We start from the raw sequence: 6,899 nt of genomic DNA, 5'->3' as shown, positions 1-6,899 counted from the left end.
AGTACACCAGATATATCTAATATTTTCTCTATGCAAAAGCTTAAAAACAAAATCATGCGCATTTCTCTTTCATTAAATATATGGTCATACACCTAATTTTTGAAAATATGGTACTAAAGGAAGGCCCTTCACATGATAAAAAGGTCCAATGACCATGTACAAGACAATGGAGATTACTCCATCCTAATCAACGAAAAAAATAATAATAATAAAATACCTTCTTTAAACTTACGTCATGGTTTTAAAACTCAAATTAGAACAGTTGATCATACTAGTTTGATTGGAACCAAAAGCCAATATGCTCTAGGTGGCCACTAAAACCTAACAATTATGGGACCCAATAGAAAATTGGGTGATTGTAAGTCAGTGCAAATTAGCATGACCCATTGTTGGATTTGAGTCAACTTGGTGCAATTTTTTTTTAAAAAATTATCAAAATGCCCTTCCACAGAGATACTCCTCTGTCGATAAAGTAGATTGTGAACTCAGTGTCTTAAGCTCTTAGCCCCTTTTCAGTAGATTGGCTACATCTATCATTCTTATGGAGTAAGACACTTTGACCACATGACAATTAGTAAAATAACCTTAAAAATATTACAATGCCCCATCACCATTACATCATATTAAACTATCATAAACTTCAACTAGCACTATCTTTGATCCAGATTGAACGGGTAAATGATATTTGTTTTTATTTTTATTTGTCCAATCGTAAAATTTTCTTCGTTAAATATTAAAGGAGAGGTGGACTGATACACATGCAATGAATGTTTTGGCATTTAGTGATATAACCTTTTTTTTTTTTTAAATGAGAACTTTAATTGAACATATAATATACACTAATTAATTTTTAAAATATTAGATAATTCTTCAATTACAACTACTTTACAATTTAAAACTAATTAATGCATGGAACATCACCATGTGACAAATATTGTTTTCCTTTTCTTCAATGTGTTTTATTTTATTTCCTTTCTAATTCAAAAATATTAAAGAAGGAAAGCCTATAAATAGTAATGTCATGAACCTCTCATGCATTCAGTCTCTTGTTAAAATTTTTCTCTGTATATCTTGCGTATTCCTAGAGGACTCTGTACTTTCATATTGGATTTAAGCATGTCCTCTCCTTTTTGTCTGCTTTCTGTTTCATTATTTGGTGAGTTTCCCATTATTATTTTGAATACTTGACTTTGATATTTTGTAGCTCAGACAAATTTCAATTTTACTTGCCTGGATTTCTAAGAACATACATTAAACTAATTGGTGAACTCTATGTGAAGAAGGTACAATATAATTAGTTTTAAGATCATGGCAGTATTTTTTTTTTTTTTAAGATAATGCTGGGTGTCCGGGCATATGCCCAACTAGTCCCACGCCAGGAGCAGGTAGCCCATCACATTCCTCGATGTAAACGCGGATGTGCAGCACAGCGGTAGGTTCTGAACCCGTGTCCTCACATCCCGAGATGCCAACACTAAGGCCGCTCTTGCCACTGCGCCATATGCCCTGGGGCATGGAAGTATTACTTTAAGTAGTAGCTTAGCTTGTTTTTTAGAAGCCAAAAATTTGTTTTTGATTTTGCATGATTTACTTGGATGTATACATAAGAGTAATTATCCTTCCATAAAATAATTAGCCGCTACTAATCACAAGTTCGTCTAGTGTGTGATAATGATATCTTTCACCCCCATTAATGGTCAATGTAACCAAATTAAAATTTAAGTTTATATAAGGGTGAAATTTAATTCTTTAATCTAATGCTGAAGAATTATCATTAGTAGACTTGGTTGGACTTGAATAAATCCATTTAATATCCTCTAGTGCTTGAACACATAGTCTATATATTTATTTACCTCTAATTAGGAAGCCCTGAGAGAGTAGACAGTATACTTACGTGAGGTAAGTGAGTTTATATCAGATGTGCATGTGCATAAGCATGTATATTATATGTAAGGATTAAAAATGAACTTGTATGTGCATATCTTGTGTTCTATTTGGATTATGCTTGGGTTACATAGTCTTATATGAATTTGTTATAGTTTATGAACAAAATTTATAATATCAAAATCTTTAAATGAAAGATTTTTTTATATTTGTTCAATTATGAGAGAATACAAGATAAAGCTAGCATCAACATTGTAATTAACAAATGGACATTTTTCTAATGTAGTACCATACTTAGCGTAGGCCCACATAATAAAATTTTGCATAAACAAATTTTAAGTTAAAGAAAGAAAATGTTTTCAAATATAACGCGCTAAACATGCAAGTGTATTCATGTATAATATGAATACAGAAGACAGTTGTTCGAGATTTGACCAATTAATTACCTTCTTAATCATTTTGTTTGTGATTTAGTTCTGACAAACTATGCTTTAGAAGAGTAGGGCTGGTGGAAAAAATTGATATAAAATCAAACTTTTAAACTTGTTGAAGATTTAAATTGCCCACTAAAGGAAATAAGAAATAAGTGTGCTTGGCCGCTTGGGTGGGGCGGCCTTCCCTTATGCCGTATTTAAAATTTAATCATTTATTCTTTTTCATTATGTTTCTTTGAAGTTATATATATTTTTAGGTAGTTTAGATTTATTTATGTTTATATATTTCAAAGAAATATTCTATTAATGGATCAACCAACCTCACTTTTAGCAAATGGAAATGGAGCTTTCCTTGTAATGACGTGAAGAAAAATAGTATTTAAATAATAAAGAAAGAGGAATAATAGAAATAAGTAAAAATAAAAACGGCGTTCGTCGACGACGTTGCATTATGAGCTCATGGAGGAAGGTGTGTTTCGTCGACGAGAAGATACCGAGAGGATATTTGGGCCTCTGAATTTCGTCGACAAAGGGGAGAGTTCATCGACGAATTGCCTCTTAACCTCATCGACGAGGTGACGTGACTTGTCGACGAAACCCCTGTTATAAATAGTGTAAACCTCAGATTTTACACAGAAAAATCGGCGGAAATCTCTCTCTCTCTCTCCCTCTCTCTCTCTCTCTCTCTCTCTCTCTCTCCTTCGTACGGTTTCTCTCTCCTCTCTCTTCGATTTCGGCTCCGTCGTTCGCCGAATTGACGATTTGAGGCCACCACGACGCTATTGAGGAAGTTCTCTCCAAATTTGCCGGAGTGGATCGTTGGTGGGACTGAGTTAAAATTCGTCCCTAGGTTAAGGTAAGACTTTTTATGCAAAATTTGGTCTTACCATAGTTATAGAAAATGTTATTCACGAAAAAATACCGAAGTTTAGTTTTGGGAATTGTTGAATTCAGGGTATTGAACGGGGAACCCTGCGAGTGCAGGACCAACATATTCTAAGAGGTTTCTTTCCAGTAGTTAGGTAAGAGAATTAACTAAAACGGTTATTTTTCATACAAATTATTATTATTTATCAGCAAATTAATTTTTTTTAGAAAAGTATGTATTATATTTGAATATTATTGAAAAAGTGCATATTTGGGAAAATATTATTGTTATACACGAAATACGATTTTAGAATGAAATGTATGATTTTTACTCAGTATTGTGTGGCATGAATATTATTTTACATGATAAGTATTATGATATGACAAATTTACGAATAAAGTATGTTTTTAGGAATTGTGAAATAATGCAGTACATTATGGTTTTAAAATACATAATAAATGATTATTTATTCAAAATGATATCTATGAAATGTTCGGCGCAAGGTCGTGATTGATAGCCGGCGCAAGGCTGTGTATGATGTATGATTTTGGTGCAAGGCCGTATATATATGATTTTGGTGTAAGACCACATATATGAAAATAATCGGCATAAGGCCGTATGTATTATGTTATTACAGAAAACGCTATCAATCTATTTACGTTAAACAGTATATTATCATGTATTATATGTTATCATAACCCGGATGTTAGTTTAGTTCAATTATAGGAGCACGGTACCGTTGTTATACAGATCAGATATTATGTTCATACTTGTGCTAACCACCCCACAAGGGGGTGGGAGATGAATAGTCGATGTGAATTTCAGTATAGAGTTGTAGATATCTGTCTGACAGTCCGAATCAAGGTGTGGCGGACTCATTGTACTTACTGACATTTTCGACTCGGAAGTGGTCAGTCAACCATTGTCGGGTCCCACCTTCGGGCTGCACAACTCGTCATAGGGGGTAATACATGACATCAGCTAACTATACATCTTGGGTAAATTTTCAGTATTACCAATTATACCAGACGTTTCATGATCAGTATAAATTATTAGAAATTATGAAAGTATATGATTATTTAAATATGATATGATGAATGTTTTTTAGCATATGAAATGTACTGTATATGTATTATAGCATTAAATATTCATGTTGACACACAATTGTGTTTAGTTTATCTTCCCTTACTGAGAGGTGTCTCACTCCCAATATTAAATAATTTTTAGGAAACCCAAAAGGACCGGCGGATCGAGGCCGCCATTAAGTTTGTTGTGCTACCCTGTTAGGGGGGTAAATTTGAATTAGGATCATGAGATTTTGATGTGGGATTCTAAAGTTATTTTTGTATTTTTTTGGGAGATTGTATATAAATACAGTGTTTTGGATTATAGTTAACTTTGGTATTATGTATTTTTTGGTTATGAGAATGTGATTTACATTTACTACTACTTAGGTTTTCGCTGTGAATGTCAGATGTGTCACCGTTACCCTCGGATTCGGGTTGATTTTTATTATTAAATATGTTTTATTATATGATAAGTTAAGCAGGTCGTTACATTCCTATTTTTGTAATTTAGCTAAACAAAGCCCAAATAGTTGAATTGCCATAAGTTTGTGTTTGGTGTAATATCCAATGCAAATTTTCCTAAAAATTTAAGAAATAGTAAATATTGATATTCTCATTTAATAATTTAGACATCCATTTGCAAAGCAAGAGAGTTTTTTTATTTAAAAAAAAAAAAGATTACTAGGAAAGAGATTGTAGGTTACATATTAACAATAATGAATAGTTAGGAAGAATATGTTAAGTAAAGTAATAATAGGAGATACATTTTATTAGGTTTTGGATTCATAATATTTGGTTGCCATTTGCTCAATTTATGTTAAATTGAATGAGCAAAAAGAGAAAATTACTGTCATTTTTTATACCCTTGGCTTGAGCATTATAATATAGAAAACACAACTCCAGCAATGTAGAGGTGATGCATGTTTAGTCATGCTTAGGAAGTCTAGGTAGCAATATTAATATTCAAATCTAAGTGACCAATTTTAACAACTCAAGTAGAAAATATATCAAAACTAAATATTTGTTTTATAGTCAAGTGGTACAAATTCATCTTGATTTCATGCTTAACCAAATGACTTAGAAAAAAATGAGGTTAAAGTGGGTGGAGGAAAAATAATTGAGCATGAATGAATTATTCACTTGGATATGCACTACCATCGACTCTGATTCTAGTATCACCCTTTTAAATCTTTTTTGCCAGCTGATTCTAGCCTACGTCTTATTGCGGAGACTTCTACCACTATAAGAGGTTATACCAATATATAAACCAAAACCCATAATCCACTCCCCAACTTCATTCCAAATAAGCCTATAAAATCTTGCTAGATTGAGGACATCACTTGCACCACCATCAATAGTGACTTCACACCATTTTGATGACGATAGACTCATTTTGCTAATTGAGATCTTAATTGGCGATAGGACAACTCAGGTTCATTAAAAAGCATGCGTAAAATCATTGAATAGGGGCGAAATTTCTTTTAGTTGGACATTCTCTGATTTCACATTTTTAAAATAAACATTAGAATCAGGGGCCTTTCAAATGATTTAACATGTGATGAGAAATCAGGCACCCACACTCTCTATAATATGCATTTTGACTTAATCTTTAGTAAATAGAGTGAGGAAATTTAAGGAATGATGGAGATCTCTTGTCAATTTAAAAAAAATTCTTGCAATCGCAAAGGATATATCACTAAGTCCTCACACCTATGACAATACTTAAAATATGTTGTACCTCTTTTAAAATACAAATAATTAGTGATTTTTATTGTGTAAAACAAGCCATTAAAATATTTTTAACTTGTTTTTTAAAACTGGAAATTTCTATATCCACAACCAACCAACCTTTGCATTCACATAAGTGCCATTTAACTCCATAAACCAAATTTTGGTTGAATTGATTGAGTAGCCATGGTCTAAACTTGGTCCTTAATATAATTTATCTTTATGCCAACTAATTGGGTAATGGGCATAAATGGATCTTATTAACCAGGAAGGCTGATAATAGGTCTAAGAGTTTATTCCAACCTTGCTCCTTGTCTATGGTGACGTCACGCACTTAAATAAAAAATAGTTAGTGGCATTTGATTAGGACATAGTACCCCTCTACTTGCTTACCTCTGCTACAACGGGCCTATCTACCAATTCTGAGAAATCCTGTTCCTTCAGAACTGCCACCTGTTCATAGATTTCTTATCTCAAGTTTCTTTCAAACTTCCTTGCTTTCTTCGTCTTGTCTGGGACAATATATAGAGCAAAGCGCAACAGATCAATAAACTTCGCCGTGTATTGCTGGACTGTCAAATGCCCATATGTCAAATTCAAGAATTCCTCTACCTTAACTTCTCTAACAGTGGCAGGGAAATATTGGTCAAAAAACACCTCCTTGAATCGGTTCCAAGTCATGGCTACTGGTACGAGTCTCTGTTACTCTAACAACCTCACGACTGTCCACCACCTCTCAGCCTCACCCGTCAACCTGTACTTGGCATAGAGGACCCTCTGTTCATCTGTGCAGTGCAGCACCGTCAATGTTTTCTTAATCTCCTGCATCCAATTTTTGACAACTGCAGGGTCGACTCCCCTTAAAAATGCTGGAGGATTCATGTCGGTGAATTATTGGATCGTACAACCTTGATCAGT

Source organism: Malania oleifera, chromosome 2 (assembly GCF_029873635.1).
Source record: "Malania oleifera isolate guangnan ecotype guangnan chromosome 2, ASM2987363v1, whole genome shotgun sequence".
In the NCBI taxonomy this organism is placed as follows: domain Eukaryota; kingdom Viridiplantae; phylum Streptophyta; class Magnoliopsida; order Santalales; family Ximeniaceae; genus Malania; species Malania oleifera.
The sequence above is the reverse complement of the archived record's forward strand: the minus strand, read 5'-3'. Positions refer to the sequence as shown.